Source organism: Sebastes umbrosus, chromosome 17, assembly GCF_015220745.1.
Source record: "Sebastes umbrosus isolate fSebUmb1 chromosome 17, fSebUmb1.pri, whole genome shotgun sequence".
NCBI lineage: Eukaryota > Metazoa > Chordata > Actinopteri > Perciformes > Sebastidae > Sebastes > Sebastes umbrosus.
In genome coordinates this window covers 28365329-28386870 of record NC_051285.1, presented here as the reverse complement: position 1 = coordinate 28386870, position 21542 = coordinate 28365329, and the positions used below count along the sequence as shown (strand labels likewise).

General features: G+C 40.6%; 1 long non-coding RNA gene across 2 annotated transcripts; it reads right to left on the bottom strand.

Annotated features, from left to right (window-relative positions):
- Positions 1 to 148: 148 nt before the first annotated feature.
- Positions 149 to 19723, bottom strand: LOC119475811. Of its 2 annotated transcripts, XR_005203892.1 has the most exons (4): positions 19518 to 19723; positions 3241 to 3319; positions 2876 to 2883; positions 149 to 343 (listed from the first exon to the last, which is right to left on the bottom strand). It is a non-coding gene; the product is annotated as an uncharacterized LOC119475811 (long non-coding RNA). The 2 variants fall into 2 exon arrangements; XR_005203891.1 differs by lacking the exon at positions 2876 to 2883.
- Positions 19724 to 21542: the final 1819 nt, after the last annotated feature.

The window sequence follows — 21542 nt, the reverse complement described above, 5'->3', positions numbered from 1 at the left end:
CTCGGTCGGTATAGCAGCACTGGGGAATTCATTTCTTCAGTGGACTACATTTACCATCAGCACTGATTGGGCATTCACATAAAACCTCTCATTTTCTGTAATTCACCATGTTTTAACCTTTGTTTGCACACATAAATTAGATTTGAAGTTCAGTTGTGTAATTGGACTCATTTTAATAACACATTGAAGGACTTGTTAAATGGGCATAATTAATTAATGCTTCCGAGCTCTTCTGCCTATGTTTTCAGATGTAGTGTGCAGTGCTGTGCCGTCACTCTTTTGGTCTACAATACAGTTGTTTTTTTCCATTCTTTTGATGTTGGAGATAGTAGCCTGGCTATACCTATGAAGGACAAGAAAAGAAGCAACATGTGAACTCTAGAGGAGCAGAGATCCAACAGGAGCAAACACAAAAGAATTATTATCTCAGCTTTCACATACTGGAAGAAACCTTCTGCTTTAGCATCTGTTTTTTTTCATTATAATTGTGTAGTCTATTCATCACATCTTTTTCTGTCATGAAGCCAGGGATTCGAAATGACTTGAAATAGGGATGATTCAACAAGTCCTCCAAATTTAATGGAAAAATATTTTATTGTTATTGCCTTCCAAAATAGCACAAATGAGCATTTTTTAATCCACCACTCTTGCTAAGGTCTGGTTAGGTTTCGGCAAAAAAAAAAAAACCTGGTTACACACAAACTAACTGCTAGAAAGAAACAACATACAAGCAGATAAAGTTATTGTCACTGTGCTAACGCTTTATTGTGTAAAATCACGTCTCATTGTTTAAATATGTTATAGATCACTGCGCAGTGATTTTGGACTCTGATAAGCTTTTAAACTCATGGATCTATTACTCAAACTGGACAACCTGGATCCTGTTTCATCATCTGACTGGTAACAACAGGCACCCACAAACACAGAGCTGTTTTTGTTCTAGATTCAAGATTCAAGTCATTGTAGCATACAAATATATTACGTTTGGTAACTTCCAGTGACCAGCAGCAAGAGAACAGGAGAAAATCAAGACGGTAAGATAAGGATAGAGGGAGCAGGATAAAAGAAGGATAGAAACACGTAATAAAAGATAAATACTAAAAAGGTATTGCACAGCAACACGTGTAAGTATTAGAGCTGTGTATTGGCAATAATATGGTGATACAATATGTACCATGATACAGGGGTAACGATTCAATGTATTGCAATACTGTAAGCAAGGCGATATATTGCAATGTTTTTAAATTTAATTTTAGGAAAACCGTAACATTATAAAGAACACACTAGAAATATATCATTTTAAAATAGGAGAACACAACAAATGTGCCCCAAACCGTGTGGGATTTTCATAAAGTTGGCATGTCTTGTCACATATCTTGAGGTCAGAGTTAAAGGGAACCCTTTTGAAAATCGCCATGCCAGTTTTTCCTCGCCAAAATTGAGAGCATTGGAGCGTTATTTATCCTCCTTTATGAAAAGCTAGTACGACATGGTTGGTACCGATGGATTCATTAGGTTTTCTAGTTTCATATGATACCAGTATCTTCACTTTTGAAAAATCCCAGCATCTCAAAGAGTAACTGTTGACTCAACAACACTGATAAACAATCTTATTAACCTCTTCTTACCTATTGCTCCTTTTTGTTTTTCCTTTTTTTTAAAAAAAACATTATTTTAACAACAACCATTGTTCATCCAGTTCTTTCCACATCTGGACTTGAAGTGAGCTAATACAGTTGACAGTCTACGATGATAGCCCCCTTCCTCCAGACACTGTAATACTAAATGGGAGGAAGACGGCTGTATGGACTGCACTCCAGTGATAAAACTGGAGTAAACCATGGAGTAAATCCACAGCATTTTTAGGGGGATTAAGGGGCTGGCATGCCCACTGTTCAAACAAATTAGCTCTGAGCTGGTGCAAAACTCCCTGGTTATAATGTTAACATAGCCCTACAGGACATCCAGTATTGATAGATGGATCCCCTGGTGAACATCATAATAATAACTTTAGTTTGTAATTATAATCATTTTAATAGAAACAGATTAATGGCAAAAGAGTATTTGAATAAACTACAGCTTAATATGCAGTATAGCAGCAGGGAACAGGTGTGCAGCTGATCATGCAATGAATGATCATCTAGATCAGCCGATACGGAAAGCAGATATACTGCAGGGTTGTATTATAATTAATTCAATATGAACAGTTAAGGGACAAGTAAGATTGTTTTACTGTAATGTCATATAAATCTGGTTGGCCACCGTCTGACAATTCTGGCCTTGGAAAATAAATGTTCTTATTTTTTGAAAAATATAGCCTGGCCTACTCACACATTGAACTGCTCAGAGATGGAGGACAGTGACCCAGATCAGATGCTTCCTCCAGCCATAAAAGACGGAGATGAAGCTACTATATTTTGCTTGATGTGACTTCGTCAATATTTCTGATTGAGCTATTCTCCGGCTTGCTAGTCATCTGTACTATAAAAACATCATTTAATTATTTATTTCAGCAATATTCTACTGAACTAAAGATGTAGTTTCAACATTACTAAAGGAGATTTCCTTTTATGGGATGACCAATTTGCACAGTTGTGTATGTGTGTGTGCACTCTCTACACACACACTGAAATAACCATTAGATAATGTGCTACTGTTTTAACCAGCTGTGTGCAGTAACCTGACATGGCTCTCTATCATAGTGAATGTACAAAAGTTAACACACCAACTGCTCAGCAGCCTCCTACTCACATATGAGACATAAGTTACCAGATGTAACTCCAGTAATACTCTGTACATTCATGCAAGAGCAGCGTAAGTAAGAGGCTAAATGGTGCTGAAAATATTATGCTGAAGCTTTTTATCAATTACTTACCTCGCCAGCTTGAGCCAGCGAGCGAGGAAGACAGCCGAGAGACCGAGTGGGAGAGACAGAAGCCTTGAGTTATTGATGATGACTTCTATTCTGTGTCTATGAAAGCACCAGATGTGTTACATTGTTCAACAACCCTGCAAACATTTCATCAAACAGGGCGTTGATGCCGGGTCTGAACAGGTGCCATCACACCATGCAAGAGGAGACATAATAGTCCAGTGCAGGCAGAAAGTGATGAGGTTCTACTAACGACCTCGACCTATAGGTATAGAGACTGTTAGAATCAGCACAGAAATCAATACAAAGTTAACAATATTTTCCTATTTTAATTGTCCGCATTATTTGTCAATGTGGTAACACATGACCTATGATCCATGGGCAGTACCATTCTCCTTCCAAGCTGCATCCTCCAGCACATCCCTTCATCCACACAACCCTAGCAACCTTGGTACCACAGGAGCAATTTTAAGAGGGTGACGGAGAGATATTTATATTTATATTTATATATATATATTAAATATTTATTATTATTTAATTTAATTTATTTTTTTAATTTTTTATTTTTTTTATATAATTTTTTTATATAATTTTTTATATATAAATAATAAATATTTAATATAGTCAATATTTAACAAAAAATAAAATAAACCAACTTCTATTCAAGTTAAATGAACAGTGGTTTAACCTGCTGCTTCTGTTCTAATTTACAAAGTAAAAGGTTGAGCAATAATATTTATCAAAAAAATAAAGTGCATGGCGTCTCAGTAGGTGGAAAGACTGGTTATCTGTTTATAGAGATTACCTGTCAGATAACTCCAGACTACTTTTTTTGTATAGGCCATTTTATTACTCTACAGCCCGGTCACATGTCAAGCCGCAGCTGTTTGAAGAACACGCAACACAAACTGCCATCACATCCGTGCTTTGGTAACGTGCTGTGGATTAAAGCAGTCCTTCAAAGACTTCCCATCTCTTTAGTCAGCTCTGTCACAAACAGCTTTCATTTGTATGCTTGTCTGCCTCGGTCCCAGAGCTCTTTCAAAAAACCCTTAAGTATCTGTCATAAGCACTGGCCACATTCCCACGCGAATCAACCAGTCACTTGATTTCTCATTATAGAATAATTGGGGGACTTTGATGTTTCACTTGGACCACTGACCTAAACTTTGGTAAAGGTGCATCCTCCTCTTTGTGAAGATATTGTGCCGGCAAGAAGTCTTTAAACTGCAAGGACTTATGATGCTCAGATGTATGCAAGGGAATGAAATCCATTGCTGCTCTGCTGGCCTTCTGCAGGGGATGAATTGTGTCTGCCCTTGAATAGACACAGCTTCCCCCTCAAAAAAGCAGACTGTCATATACTGCAATAACTCTCACCATCAAACATTTGTAGTCCTCTTGGATGGTAGATTTGTCACGGCTCTCAGTGGCCGTGGTAACTGTACACACTGAATTGTTAAAGAACATTAATTTGTTCATGAGCCAGTGCCCCCAAAGTTTGAGACTCAGACCAATAAAAGACTTCATTTTGTTCAATCTCTTCCCTCTGTTTGTCTTGGATATCTGCTACCCTCCGTTCCTCAAGGTGAAGCACCAACTTAGCGATGTTGCCGGTGATAAATAGCTTCCAAGCATCTTTTGATGAGACGGTAAAATGCCCTGCTAGACACACCGAAGGGCTCCTCAATATGTTATGGCTGGCGAGCTCCCCAGCCATCACTTGCTTCAATTATTGGAGCCGCAGGAAGGAGTCAATAAAATGTTCTTTTTCCAATGAATGTGTCCTTCAGGTTCAGGTGCCGTGCTCAGAAGACCAGCACTTTTACTGTACTTTTATACAGACACTATTGATCTGATTGCCTGCATGTAGTTCAGTCTGTAAAGAGTCGACGAAGGGGTCAAGAGAGAATAACAGATAAGAGAGGACCAGCAGCCCAAACAAACTTGCCTTTAGCAAGTGACAGCAAGCTTGAAGATCAATATCAATCAAACATATTCAGTAATAAAAGTCAGCAATCAAAACAAAATGGTCCGTGCCTTTGTTCAGTCTCTTCTGCAGCGGCAAAATATTTACTGCTGCACTCTGTGAGACTGAGGAATACTAATCAAGTTTTAAAATGTCAGGTCTCCTCCAGTAGAGCTTAAAGATTGACACGGAGAACTTTGATAGTTTATCGCCTGCAAACCTCCCCACAGAAGGAGAAAATTAGTGTGGAGAGAAGCTTCAGTAGCTACTTAAAATAGATACATGTACCAGTAAATAGGCAATAGTAAATCATTAAAAATACATACACACCTGTGCATATCGCTGCAGTGTAGCAAATTAATCTTGAAAGCAGCTGAATATTTTCTTTTTCAGTAATACTGAACTTCCATGAATTTTAAACTAGCTCTCATGCTCCGATTTGTTCTGCGCCCACCACTTTTTACTTTTGTAATCTGCACTGTTAATTTGAATAACAGTGGGTAACACTGTCAGTCCTGAAAGCTCTGAGCAATTTTGTAATTTACATGCATAACTGTTCCCTGCTTGTTCAACGGAAGGCAGCGGGGTTTCTGGAAAATCTGTCAGTCATCAAGTCTTTAGTGTCAACACCACACCCATCAAGCTAAAACATGTCTGCTGCTGGACTCTTATTTTCTTATTTCACTGAGGTCAAAAATGACGCTGCTCTCTTTATCCTGTGAGACGGACGGCATGGGGGTGCAGTGGTTAGCACTGTCACCTCACAGCAAGAGGGTTGCAGGTTCAAACCCGGCCTTTCTGTGTGGAGTTTGCATGTTCTGTGTTCTCCGGTTCCCTCCCACAGTCCAATCACATGCAGGTTAGGGGGCGTGTAAAGCATATTAAAACATCAGCTCCACCGTTTGACACCCCGACCAGCTGCCACATAACAATACAAAATAAATAAAAGCTTAAATATGCCTCCAACAACAACAACAAGAGTAAAATCATAATTCATCAATTTCACTTGCAAAAGGTATAACCTCTGCAATTAGTCATTAGTCATACAATGCAAATTAATTTCTAGTGTGTTTGCAGACAGCGTGACGGAATAACATTATTAATTTCCACTACAAAAATACACCCATGAACACCCAATTATTCCCAGCTATGTCTTGAAACAAAATGAGCATTAAATGTCTCATTTACATTGTGAGAGGGTGAACCTAATGAGAAACATGCTAGTGAGAGCAATACATGAACCCCCGGTGTATACACAGGAATTAGTTTGTGCTTAATGAACACCTACTCGGTCACACAACATGGTGTATCAACAAGCATGATATACTGACAGAGCAATTTGTGTGTAGTCCTCGCATGAGACATACTATACAAGAGATGAAGTATCTCTAGAATGAATCCTCTGTGAATAACACTGCAGCTTTCAGTCTGAAGTCTTCCTCTCCACACCTCCCGTCTCTTCTCTCTTTGCGTGCTCAGGACTTTTTTTCTGTTTGATGCCTGCATTGACAACCAGTGAGAGACACTCACAGTGACTTTGGGTTTCGTCCTTGAACGAGGTAAAGCTTAGACTAACAGAGCAGACACTGGTTGTAATGGACTAACTTAGATCACAAAGATTCACAAAGTTTATTAAAAGAGCATAAATGTGCTTGTTAAATCATCATGACATGCTTAGTGTAAAACAAGTAATGGTTTACATTATTTATAACAATGTGTAGGGTCATTCTCCTAGAATATAGCCTATCAAAACAAGTTGTGAGTGTATAAGGTCTTAGAACATTATGAAAGAAGTATATGATGGTCATCCTCATGCTCTATTATGTACTTTACTATAATTTAACCAATTTTACCACTTGAGAATTGATAAAATAATCAAAAATCCCTCCAAAATACCACATTAAGACACCAAGACCTTGAGGAAATCGATTGGATGGCGAGCACTTCTGCCATGAAACCTGCTCAAGGAAACCCTATATTGTCAATATAGGATAGCCATCCATCCTCTGAATGCTCTAGGTCTCTAGTTTGTGGCTGTAAAGTTTCATGAGGCTGTGATTATCCTAGCGGTCACCACAGGTCATTTTATACAGTGACATCAAGCTTTAAAATAAATGGTCTCACTATAATGAAATGTCTCCTATGGGGACTAACATCATCACACATGAATACAGTTGGACTCATTGGATCCACAAGAGTCTCAGCTTTACAGTCATACCCAATTATTTGAGGTGAGAGGTCAAGGGAGCTCTGTGAATATAGCCATGCCAGTTTTCCCCTCGCCAAATTTAGCCTTATTTCGTAGCGTTATTTAGCCTCCTTCTCAACAAGCCAGCATGGTTGGTACCAATGGATTTCCTAGGTTTTCTAGTTTAATATACGAGCGCCTGCCACAGCCTCGACAGTAAAGTCGGCCGAGGACGCCGGCGTCTGCAAGGAGTGGAAGAGGTTCTTAACTTAGTTGATAATGTTTAATATGAAGCCCCTCTAAGTTGGAAAACAACCGGCCAATGTTTTCGCGGACATACATGTTGCTTAATAGTTCAATAGCTGAGTCAAATGCAACAGTAATATAATGAATGGCCTTTAGTGTGTGTCTGTAGCCATATTAATGGTATTGCATGTTTAAAATTAAACTGAACATTTTAAAAGATAACCAAGTGGTTTTAGTTTAATTCCCTACCTTCCTGTGGCTTCTGGTATTAACAGGAGAGTAAATCCATTACTGTGAATATTTCATGGCCTTTGTGTTTTTTCCAAGTGACCTTGTTGTAACATGGTGACACAGCTGCGAGCAGGTAGGTCTATACTCTTTTGAAAGCTCGTCCTGTTGGTGCTTTCAGGGACACATTGACATCTGAGACTGGTGAGTCAGCTGCCTGAATAGCAATCTTTAAAATGCAAGAAACAATCAACTTAACATTCAGTCAGTTTTTTTGGATGTGTGTTCATGAATGCACTATCAAGTAAAATGTCTGTTTACTTCACTGTGAGCGCCAAGGCTACTGAATGGAGGCTAGGACACGGTCTTGAACTATGGGGGTACGACACATGCACAGTGTAACTGAAGCTGCTGATGACCCTTTTATACAAGTGCAGATCAGATTGTACTGCACGTGTTGTACCTCAATGATATGATACAATATGGCGCCATGACATCTTTTTTAACCCTCCTTGGTGAGTGCAGCAATACACAACAGTATTAAAAAGAAAAATCTTATGAGCGCAGTGCAGAGCGGTGGCCGTGAGCTAGCACAATGTCTGCATCTGTAGAATATGTCACGGATATGAAAAAAATAAAGATTTCTTTTTTTTAAATCAAGACTTTCTGCTTTCATTTCAAATTATAAGCCCTGAAGTGTTTTTTTCTGTGGAAAGAGTTCCTTCATTTGTTAACACGAGGCTTTTATTCTGAAATATTTACAGGACAGTGTTGTAGAACATGCAGTGACTTGCAGGGCTCCATGAATGAATAAAGTATTGGGTTTTAATTGTGGATTATTACTATTATTTACAAATGACCACACATTTCTTAACCTTTTTCTGTCTAAAATAAATATAAATGACATTTATAATGAAATGAAATGGTCATTATGAAAGGTGAACACTATGTAGACAGAAAGAGCTGACAGTAGCAGCCCAGCAGCAGAGGAAACACTGTCGGTGTGGACGACACACTCGTGAGACACGCATCAATTCAGCGAGACAGCCGTCACGCACTGCTGGCGTGCCCAGTCTGGCCCGAGCGTAACATTCTCTGCTCAGGTAGACATTACTCCACTATATCTTTACATAGCAAATAGTTGTTTGCTGCTATATTAATGCGCTGAATCAACACATCATATCTGAAATGTAACAATGAAATATGCCAGAAACCATTAGAATATCAAATGTAAAGCTTTCATGAACACATTATAGAATCACTTTGTCATATGAATTAGTAATAGTAGCAAAATAGATGTTTATAGTATGAATTATTAGTTTTAATTGGGCCCTTGCATTCCCTCCACACTCTCCCACTCACTGTGCTGGTGTCTATCAAGCAGTTCATTTGTGAGGCCACCGGATACATTATTGATGCACTATTAGTACCACTCTGCTTTGAAAAAAAATAAAAGAAAACAGCCATCTCAGTAGATAAATATGCAACGAAAGAAATCATTAAGCAGCCCGGCCGAGCTTGACTGCCACGAAGTTCAGCAAAGTGCAACAGCAGTCAAGCCCATGTGTCTATAAAATCCCTCGGATCAATTGAAGAAATCAGTGACAAATCCCAACAGGAATAGCACGGCCGTTTGGCAAAAAGCAAGTCACTGGGGCAAAATTGATTATTTGACAATCCTGCTTAACTCCACACGTCAAGCCAAGCCTTATGGATTATCATTACACTCATGGACAATCACTCATACAAATAGTGTGCTGGCCGGCCTGAAGATGTCTAGCACGGCTGCGGTGGACGACTGGTGGGTATCTGATCTCTGCATGTCAAATTACTCATCAACAACCAGCCAACGCACAATTTTGAATACAGGATTCATTTTGTCAAAACACGACACACAATTCACACAGAACACCTCAGATCTTTTGCAAAATGAAACACATCATTCACAACTAAACAATAGTTTATAAAAACCCAATTTTGTCACCGTGGTTCATAGGATCTGATGCTGTTTGAAGCAGTTACACACTGCTGGGCTCAATCTAAAAACACTTTTACCTTTCTCTACTTTTCTAATGATATAGCAATGCGTTCTCATCCCAACTCGTCATATACTGACTCTTTGTCGGACCCCTCGGCGTCACTCCTTACGGTCACAGTAAACTCGTGCCTAACAAGCCCTCGGTGTCGGTCACAATACACACAATAATGTTGGGACTTAAGCAAAATGAGTTCAGGCAATAAAACCACTATAGTGGTGAACGTTGTGAACATTGGACATGAACGAACAGCTGATTGTAACATGACGCACGGGACACGAACAGCAGCCTCCTGGATGAAAGCCTTGTGTTTGTTGGACCCATCCACCTCCACTCCCAGCGCACTTACCCTAAGCATTTAATATTGACACGGATAGGTTTACATTGTAGTTAATGGAAAGTTTAGTGTAAAAATCAGTCAATACAGGATGCATTTTGTACTGAAAATCCAAACAGACCATATTCTAAACAGAATATAGAACATAAACACAGCAAAAACATTTGTGGAGACAAAAAAGAAAATATAAATTACAGTTGTTGTTTTTTTTTTAAATTGCTAATACACATTTTTGACAATAGAGGCCTGTACTACGAAGCACGTTCAACATACCCAGGGTATCTTCTCGTTATCTGGCTTCTATAACCCTAACAACTGAGATCACGCTAAGCGGTCCTACGAAGGTTGGTTATGAGAGCGTTCACATGAACGGGGCGGGGTTTTTGCAGCATCTGACCAATCACAGACATGGACAAGTCCACAGATTTGCAGACAGACAGGCAGAGCGGCACATTTTACAAAGGAAGAGTAAACTATATTAGACAAATACGAAGAAATTAAACACTTAATCAGACTAAAATTAACACAGTTGGAGCTGCCAGATACAGGAAGAACAGCTGGCAAAAGAAAAAACTCCCGATGTGTGAATGCGTAAATTAACAGAGTTATTAATTTAACGGAACACTCAAAAGTAAGATATACTCGTCTAGAAATAAATAGCTTTTAAACGTCTGACGGATGACTCGATTACACCTAATCACGCCCAGTAATATCATTGTGGCATGTATGAGTAGTTGAATCTTCTTTTAGCTGCACCCCTCCTCTCAGGCGGTGTGAAACAGACTCAAGAGGAAGTTAAAAAATAAGTATGAAAATATAATTCGAAGCTGTAAACACCACAGCATAAATCCAGCTGTCCTTCCTTTGTCAGTTTAAACTGTGTTGATTTTAGTCTGGATTATGACTGTAACTTCTTCATATGTGTGTAATATTACCATACGATCCGCGCACTGAGCTTTGATTGGTCAGTAGGTGGTGCTTTTATACGAGTTGATCTCTTATCTGGAACATAACCTTCCATTGTTGTTGTAGACAGGTTCTCCCCTGTGGTTTTTTCAAAGTGCTCACATCCTGATTGATGAGTCGACAATCAAGCATGTTGGGCCAGGTGGCACTTGTTTTGTCCAAATGGTCTATGGGTGTGTCATTTTGAATAGTGCTTTCAAATGACAAACAAGTGACTTCATGTCTGATTCATGTGTCTCATGTAGAGAACCGTGTGCAGTGTGTTACAAAAAGTTTCCGTGTTGAATTGCAAATTGGGTGCAAAGCAGAAAATGTGTTTAGAGTTTTGGAGACTTGAGCTGAGATTTTGCTCTCTGAGTGTCAAGTTTCAATAATTGTAATTTATGTGTCATGTCAATGTGTTAGCAATTGAAAAAAAAACAAAAAAAACTGTAATTCACAATATCAGCCTTCGTCCAGTTCACAGAGCACATTCAGAGCTGTTTGAGCAATTAACTTTCATGGAACTGTTGTATAAGCCTCCCCCGGTTTACCTCGCCTACTCTCACAGAATCCATATTGCTTCTGACACATGATGTGAACAGTTGGCTTGGATACCAGAATTATTATTATTACAGTAGAACAGTTGAATAACAACTACGCATGTATCCTAATGGTGCTATTGTAATTGAAGTCAAAGTCAAAAAGACCCTGATAAGGGAACTAAATAATTTCAATAGCTCAACAGGCATTCCAAAAATTAATTATAGGAATGTTAAAAAAACAAACTCATTGCTCAAACTTTGATATATTGCTGCTGAAGTTTCTTCACTTTGACTCGGCACTGATCTACTTTGTGCACGGATCCCTTCCCTCCAGTTTATCTCAAATTACTTTATAAACGTCACTATTTTTGTGGACTTTATTTAGCGTACTCTGTACGTTCTCTTTGGTCCAGATGTCAAGCAAACATCGGACTTCTGCAGAAGTCCAAGTCAGTCCTCTCCCACTCATGTCAACCTGTCGTCTACCTGTGTCCATCTCAACAAATGCCTGCACTGGCAGCCTGCGTTATGGTTCACCTGGAAACGGTCCGAGACCACCTCCTACAAGCGGTCTTGGACCGGTTGTTTTGGTCCACACCAGAGTATGATTACTGCGTTCACAACCGCCCGAACGAACTGCACCAGAGCTTGATAAAAATTTACTAAATCTTGGTTTGTGAAAACAGCCTTAAACGTTTTTTTCTGTAACATATGACCGAAATATTCAGGTTCTGCCTGATCTGTTCTGCCAGAATAGGACCATACCGGGCTAGATGCTGATGTGACATACGCAGGTCGAGCACACACATGCAGAATTTATAGCCCCAGCTTCAAAACTTTTGCTTCTCTCTTATGAGATATTTAACATGATCAGCGTTGCTGTTCCGTCTACTCTAGCATCAAAAGGTAACAGCTGAGATGTGTGGAGTGAAGTGGAGTAGAGGCTGTGTAAGTTGAATGTGATCATTAGCTCCAGAAGTGAAAGGAAAGGTGTCAGGTTGGGGCCTCCAGAGTCAACCCCTCTATACTCAGTGAACCAACCAGCTGTCTTCACTAATGCTGTATTCCTTTCACTCACCTGTCATGGCCATCACAGAATGAAGGTTACGATGTAACCCTAGTTCTATAAGCACAGGCAAAGCCCTCTCTACTAGACTCCACGGATACAGTGGGTGGAGCCCGATAGATGTACACCCTGACACCACGTCAACCCAACCACACTGATCCAGACACCGCAGCCCAACTACTTCCTTATAACCTATAGGCCGCCGCAGCAGAGAAGTAAGGGGCAGTAAAAGCCGTGGCAAAGATGGCTTACAGGTTTGGGTGGGAGCGGGTGGAAGTCCCAACGAATCAAAGTCGATGGCGAGCTTCTGCGGACCGTGGAACCTCCAGACACCAAGGAAACATCATCCTTTACATACTGCGGTAAGCATGTCCTGATTGGCAGTTTACATTAATGCAAATCTCAGAGGGCAAACGTGTCATTGGAGGAGAGTATTACCCATAGAGGACAGTAGTGGGCGGAGCCTGTGTGAGTTAGAAAAGACAGAGGCACATATTTCATGCAGCAACATTGAAAACTGAAAAATAAAGAAGCCGGTGTAATTCTTATGAGTGTTGCCCGCGGACCTCCCGGTGAGTAAATTGCACTGTGTCAAATTGTTTGCTTGTATGCCAGAAAATAGCAACCGGCTATCTATTCTAACAATTCTTCCAGCTAGAGAAGGAATAATTGTTACAATATTTTTGCATTCTGTGTGCTGAAAAATCCAGCTGAAGAAAGAGGGATCGGATGATTTTTTACATAGAAAACAAGTTTTGTCGGGGAGCGGTGAGAAAGAGAGAGAGCAAAAGATGAATATGCCAGAGGCTCCAACTCCGGGGACCTGGGGGAAGAGGATGGCATATTCAATGCCAGCATTTTCATGCTTTTTCATTCACCACCAGCATCTCTTGTATTGCACACAAAAGCGACCCCCCAGTCATATTAATCCACATTTCAGTGTCAGTTCTCTTTCATAGGGACTGCACAGGGATTTGCAATGACTCCAAGAAGAGAATGGCAGATGTGCAAGGAGCTGTAAAAATATATATGTGTGTGTGCGTGTGTGTGTGTTGGGGCTTAAATAAAAGGGAAATCCCACAATGCTGAGCTGGATAGCAATGTTTAAGTTGTACAGTTTAAGATGTATGATGCACCTTGTGTGCACGTTGGGGATGGGATGGCAATGGGAGAAGTGCTGCAGAGCAGAGCAGAGCAGAGCGGAGGAAGGCTCGCTGCCTGCTAATGAAGCCCTGAATTGCGTTTGATGAGTTGACGGCTGCTGCGTCCATGTGCTTGAACGTTCTCCAGTCATAGATTATCTTTTTTATGGTAAATGACACTTCCGCCCGAGAGAGACGGATGAACAGCCTGACTTTTTCTGACATTTATTTGTGTTGCTGTTTGGCATGATAATCACTTCCTGGCCATATGATAGGCAAGCTATCAAATCAGACCTCACTAACAGCAAGGTCACGCAGCAAGAAGGGATTTCATCTCGTTGTGCTGAATCGTGTTAAAGCTCAAAGCTTCATCTTCATGTCTAATTAGCCGGTAAATAATGCGATTGTAAGTGCAGGTCGCAGACAGCTCAACAGTATTCAAGTTTTAGCAAGCATTAACGAGAAATGAGTTGACACAGTTGGCTTTGTTCATATAAGCACAGCAGATCACAACAGGGACTAAAGGACGGAGTTCAGTAGAACTCATCCTATCATCATCTTATTGTCGTTGTTGTAATGAGGACAACTGAAGATCACAAATGAAAGATATAATAATGTGGATAAAAAGGGATACAGGTGTTGCCTTTCTAATGTCCTCAGGCATCAGGTTGCCTGAGAGGATCAGCGCACAAATGACTAATAGAAATTCAGACGCATCTTCAAACTAGAGCTCAAAAGTTTAAAGCTACTAATTTAAGATGATTTTTTTTTATTTGGATTCTTGTAAAGAGCCTCGCTGCTCCGTCACTTTCAGTTTATTTTTATTCACAACACAGTTAAGATAAAAGTGCAATCATAAAACATAAAGGAGACGTGAAATGGGACACCCTGATGAGCTGAAGCTTGAGAATAGAGGCCAAAACACGAAGCAGACAGTAAACATATATTTTAAATATTAACACGCCGTCTAGATTTGAATAAGTATAATACAGTAACATTTACAATGTCCAAACCACTTAAACTTGCAGAAGGCAGTATATTTTTGGCATCATTGGGTGAAAATTCCATAATAACCTTTCAGCATATTGTAATTCAAGTGATCTGAGAGACTTCTGCACCTCCTCATGGCTCTGTTTACAGGCTTTAAAACATCTAGCCTGAAGACTTTGGCCAAGCACAGGTCATTTCAGAGAGAGAGCGCTTCGACCAAATGGTCAAACTAGGCAGCACTGATCAAATATGAATCAATATTCTGTTAGTGTAATGCCTATTTCTCTCCTCAGATGTTTCCAGAATCATCTTGTAGAGTACTGTTTAGCTGTAAAATAAGTTTGCTCCGGCTGGTGGGCGGTGCTTGGTATTTCCTTAACTGATCTCAACACGGCTGCTGGGTCACAAACTTGATCAGCGCTGCCTAGTTTGATCGGAGTTTGCAGAGTGATTGATAGCAGGCTCATAGATGGCAGACTCCAGATCGGCTCTGATTGCTTGTTTTCCTCTGGTCTGTGAAATCGTGCAGATGCCATAAGGAGCACCGGAGGACGCAGAGGCACATGATTTTTTTTTCAGATAACTGGTCTCATGTCAGGATATAGTGACCGTTTAGTAATATGTATTTTTTTTTTTAAATCATATTTGCTCCAATTCTACCCACTGCAGCTTTAAGACTAACCAGAGACCCTAAAAACAAATTAACCTAACCTAATTCCAAAACATTTATTCCATCAGTCGTCCCATTCTAAAAAGGGAAGATGAAGATGAACACGGGCTGAGAACATCTAATGTTCAACACATATTGTTCTTCATCTTCCTCTACTTGTTCCTCTTTTCTTTCTACCTCAAGATGATTTGCACCTCAGATACTGCAAGTTCTAACACAATCAAATTCAAGTGACATATTTTAAATGATCCCCATTACTAAAGCAAAGAAATGTGCTGAACCTCGACAATCAGTTTCTATTGTCCATTTCATTAATTTAGCCCAAAATCCATAGTCTGCACTGTACACGACAGCATCCTTTGACCTTCCTTAGACCCCCCCACTCAAAAAAAGAGAGGAGACCTGAGGAAGAGCAACGGAGGAGGGATCCCTCTTCCAGGACCGACAGACATGCAATAGATGCTGTGTGCACAGAGTAGACAAACGTTATACAGTTACAACATGGAGAAATAGAATGACAATATTTGGTAGACAGACTGTAAACATAAAGTCGGCTATGTGAAGAATCCAAGAGGATGCAAGCCACCGACGTTGACTGCTGCTGTGTGACTGCTCAGACCACAGCCACACAATCTCCTCTGGAAAGAGGACAAACACACACATACACAAGAGACAGACTCGAGGACACCTTTCAAACAGAGGGACAGAGACAAGGACAAATCTGTTGTGATCTCTTTTCACCATGTTTTTTTTTTTTTCTCTTTCTTTTCAGTCAAAGCCCGCTTTTTGTACTATTTCTCTCGTCAGGCCAACCTCATAGATTACATAGTGGTCATGCTTCATAGCACCACCACCACCAGGCCAAACTCACATTAGTGGTAGAATTTAGCTTTAAAACATGTAAAGAAGAAGGATGCATGATTCTAAACATGAAGGTTTAGAATCAGCGTCCCTCGTTCTTCGCAGACAGATCATTAAATCAGCTAAATAAAATAACAAACATCAGTCAACCCCATCGCCTACTATTGTCTATATTTGAATGAACCTCTCGCTTGCCTTCCTGCGTTATCATCCACGGCCGTGCAGTTCAGAGGATGAGATCGGCGCATGATGCGTGCATATAAAGACATACTGTAGATATGAAACAGTTTTGTATGAATACAGATTTCGGAGGAGACCAGCGGCGTTGCTAAAAGCCTGCCCTTTCAAAATTACTTTCTTGAAAAAGCCATATTGACATACCAGGTGTGAAAGCTTGACAGGCCTAGGTGTTTAGTGAATGTTTCATATTTGTCTTTTTTTTTAAATCCTACCTCATTTTTAATCAGAAAAAGTCTTGCACATTTAATGCAAGACATTACGAGAGTGTCAACACTAGATCAGTTGTTACAAGCAAATATACTCATGTGGGATCAGTTGATGAAATAAAAGCAATAGCTCATCCATGTGGAGTCCTCGCATCAGTCAGTCATTGTAGACTCACGCTGAGGACGATTAAAAATAGTATGGTTACTGTCAGAGCACTGATGATAGGAAAGAAATCTGGAGACGGGATGGTGAGTCAGAAAATTGGATGGAAATGAGAAGCATAGATGTGATTCATTGTAGAGCATGAATACGATTAAATGCTGGCTAAGGAAGTGTTTTGACTGAGAAGAATAAACGGTGGACAGTTGGGGGTCAAATGAAACACAGATGGATCGGATGCATGCGCGACGGCTGGGTGGACTCGTTCCAGGGCCATTTAAATAACCTTGGTGAGTTCACAGCCACTCTGGAGCATCAGTTCAAATAAAAGTTGTCCACAAATTCCATATAAGTTTGGCACTATTCATACTTATTAAATTGTGCCCCCACTTATACTGTTCCTCTTTGTGATCAATAATTAAGTTGTCCCTGTATGTCACATACTGCACCACTCAATGGAGCCATTAACAAAGGCGTCTCTGTTCAGAGCAGAGTATTACGATGTGCATAATGGTCCTGCTGAATCCTAATGCAGGGACAAGTCAGATCTACATGCATCAAATGAAAGATGAGCACAGTATTAGAAAAGCTTCTGCCCACAATGGGGATAATGGAAAAGAGCGGCGGTGTTACAAACTGACATTCAGCAGTGAACCAAAAGCTGCTGCATCTTTTCCTTTGTCATCGTGTGCAGCCGTGTTTCCTGTCGGAGTATCCTGCAGCTTTTTTCCCCATCTAGAAAATTACAAATTATCCACTTCAAAATAAAAAAGTAAAAGCAATAAAAAACAGGAATCCATTCAGTTCTATCTTCAGAACTTCTTTGTTTTCACTCAAAAGTAAACCTGCATTGGAGCCACTTGACTGGGAACTCATTTAGAACTCAAGCCAACATTTCCTCACATGAACAATCAAATAGCTTGAACTGAAATCTTGCTTGTGTTGGGGACATTTTTCTCTGCAGAAAAATATCTGGGTTGTCACTTTTAAATTCACTGATTAACAGCTCAGAGTGCTAGATGTAAGCTCCAACAAACCACCACTTGAATATTTCTGTAGCATTAAAGGTCCCATATCATGCTCATTTTCAGGTTCATGCTCGTATTTTGGGTTTCTACTAGAACATGTTTACATGCTTTAATGTTAAAAAAAACACTTTGTTTTCCTCGTACTGCCTGTCTGAATATACCTGTTTTCATGCTCTGTCTGAAACGCTCCGTTTTCACGCATTTTAACGGAATGGCAACCGAATTGCGTTACTAGGATACAACTTTGGTCTATGTTTACGTCCTGTCAGCTGATGTCATTCACATACACTGCAAAAGGAAATAAACTGGGACACATCTAGTATGTTTACATTTAAAACTGTGAAATGGTCTAAATATTGTATATTTGTGACATCACAAATGGACAAAATTCCTAACGGCTTGTTTCAGACGCACAGTTTCTGAATACGAGCTGTGTGTATTTCTCCATGGATTGAGTGTTTTGATACTTTCACAGTATTTATATATCACTTAAACCTGTTTTATAATATAAAAGACATACACTTTTTACAATATGGGACCTTTAAAATGGGCTGCCTCAACCAACTGCGACGCATATACCATTAAAATGTGTGCTCCTTGATTGCTAGTTGTAACGCCATGCAAGACATCTCAAATGATAAATCACTATTATTCCTTAACAAACACCTACAAAGCAGGTCTCTGTGCTGTATCTGATGTGCAAATAAATCCACTACAAAGCCATTTTTATTAAATTAGAGCATCACAGAGTGCACCAGAGTTTCCTCTGAGAGTTAAGTCCAGTCCAATGCTCTTTTCCTCATCTGATCCCACTATAACAGTTAACAGTGTTTACTGCCACACGCCCACAGGAGCAGTCGGTGAAGCTGATTAGAAAACTGTCTGATGAGGGTAAAGGATGAGCCTCTAGACCTCCATCATGTGGCTATAGAGCCTGCAGACGAATCCACCGAACTTCATAAACAAACTCAATCAATTGCAACAAGAGGACCATCTGAGTGGGCCTGCTCTCTCAGCACAAGAGACGAGACTGTTTTCAATCCGAGGCGTTGAATAGTTGTGGGTATTCCCTTGGATAACTACAATTTCTGACCAAGCAATCATGAGCAAAAAGCAGTTGCCGTGTGAGATGAACTTCAGCCATCAAGGTGTTTCTGCATTAGTGAAGATAAGGGTAATAAGGAGGAGGCAGAGGTGTGGACATAAGTCACAGGATTTGGGTTCAAATCAAATTTGTATTTAAAGTTTTTCAATTTAAAGCAAAGTTGCATTAGAGGAACTAGAAGTGCACTCGGACAGCGCAGACCTCCGCCAAGGCAGATTTCATGTACGTCGCTGCCCCCCACGACTTCAAGACTCCCGATTACAAGACTGCAATTTGTGTAGTGTGAACAATACAGCGGTCTGAAGCAGTGTGGGTGAGCACAGAGGAAATCAGGTGGGCCTGTCCCGTCCAAGAACAAACATCTACTTATAAGACTCTGAAAGGCATAATAGGCCACGCACTACAGTTTAATCCTACAAGCCTTCTACATCATCATCATCAGAGGGAATATTACAGGTCACCTGACATAACCAGAGTCAAACTCCTGGTAGCCTCTCCGTGTGTGCAGGTCTTCTCATACCTGGACAATCAAGCTGATTCTGATCCAACAAGACAAACAGAAACAGCACAGCATAGCCTGGCACGGTGGCCACATATTCACACACACAGCTGGCAGCAACATCAGCATAAAACCCAATAAACAATAATAATGAAATCGGCCATTAGTCCATAAATGACCTTACTGTTGATGATTCCAGCAGGAGACGACGGGGCTTCTTGGTGTTGAACACTGAAATGACTTCATAGTCCCTTTCAAAGGTGAGCAGGGACAAAGAGTTCAGTCTGATGTGATGCCCTGATGACAGTTTCTATCTTCCACCAGTAGGCCTTGTTCTGGGTCCAGTAGGGTGAGTCTTTGACCAGTAGGCCTTGTTCTGGGTCCAGTAGGGTGAGGAGGGCAGTTCACCCCGACCACTGAAGTCTATCTTTACCAACAAAGACAAACCTACAACAAGTTGCACAATGATGAAGCCAACTAGGGCACTAAGGCTACTGATTCAACTGTAGATCACAGCTTTAACACAAAGGTTTGGAGGCCGAGGACAGAACAAGGCTGCTGTCAGACTGCTGTCAGACTACCTGAGCATTTTAAACTGCAGAGATGATGGTTGGACCAATCAGCAGCCGGCACGACCCAGACTGAACCCACACCTCCAGCCAATCAGAGAGAGAGCACCTAGATGGGAAACAAAGATCCTCACCAGACAAAGACACTCACTCTGACACAAAACACAGCCACATTTCAATATACGGTTGAGAACGATAGATCATAGAATATGATCTGCTATAAAAGAAATAACAGACCGCTGTGATTAACCAATCAGAATCAAATATTCAACAGAGCGGTGTAATAATCCTTGTTAAACTCTCCTGAAATGTGTAAAACCATAAACCAGCACTCAGTTATTAAATGATGGAAAGTTCTCCTCATTCAATCCTGTTCTCCTGTCATAAAACTAAAATGGCCATTTTTTATTTATCTGTAACATAACTCCCATAAAACTGAGCAATGTTTCATGTCTGCACGCCACAGAATGAGAAGAGACTATACAACAGCCAGCAGAGTAATATAACGGTGGGGACTCGGCCATCGGGAGGACGGAGATAATTTCCAGTCCGGCCGGCTGAATGAGACGATGCAGAAAGAGCAATGTGGTAATCTGTCTTTTCTGTGCCAAGGCCTTTGTGAAAATAATTTAAGAGAAGGACCTGCGGTGATAATCTCTCCTTATTTGATTACTGATGAGCCACTCCACATTTGGGTGGGAGGCTGTTTATCTATCTCTAAGGTGTCAAGTAGGATTTACAACAGGAAACAGCCCTGCATGTGCTCCAAGACTTCTATTATTCCAAGAAAGACCACCAGGAGTCACTTTTTAAGTTAAAGGTCATATTGATAAAAATTTTTATGTAGGGTTAGATATTGGAAGATACCAGATGTTCACTTCTAGCAAGGCGTGTGAGCCACCAGCACAACGACGTTGGTATCACGAGGTATCGTCAGTGATCAAGTTGAAATAAACGGATAAATGGCCAGTTTGACACTGGTGTCTCCATCAGGCTGCAGGATCAGTGAATATTTACAGTGGCAACAAGTGGCAACTGACGTTAGCACATATTAGCTGTCTCAGCTTAATCGCCCGAACAACAAATATAAATACAATTCGGCATATTTATATATGGATCAAAAAGCTTGGGACATAATCATTCCTATACCCTGGTTAAATAATTTACTTATAGTAATCAAGTAGTCCGCTTACAGTGTTCATTTTGGGAGACAAGATGTGGAAAAACAGTTTAAAACTGATAGACTAACTTTACTCCCTTGATACTTTGCGTCGCCGACCGTCTGCTTTCCGGCTGGATACGTGAGGCTGGTGCTGCGTGCACGTTGATATCATGACGGGAAAAGGAAGTCATTTTCTCTGAATGAAAAACGAATGTGCACGGGGAAAGCCCTTGTGGTTGAAGCCGCCCTCGTCACGTGGATTGATACCTGGTCACGTAATGACTCCAAAGTTAAACTTTGCCAACTGGCTGCTCGGCACCGCAGCGCCGGCAGTACATGCAGACCGGTGCCCGTCTCCTTCTATGACGTTACCGGGTAAGCGAGCAAGGAGCCCCGCTGGTTTCCACTGTAGTTTCCTCAAACAATGATGATGAAGATGTGCATCAGAGGGGATTTAGAAATGGGTTTGGAAAGACGG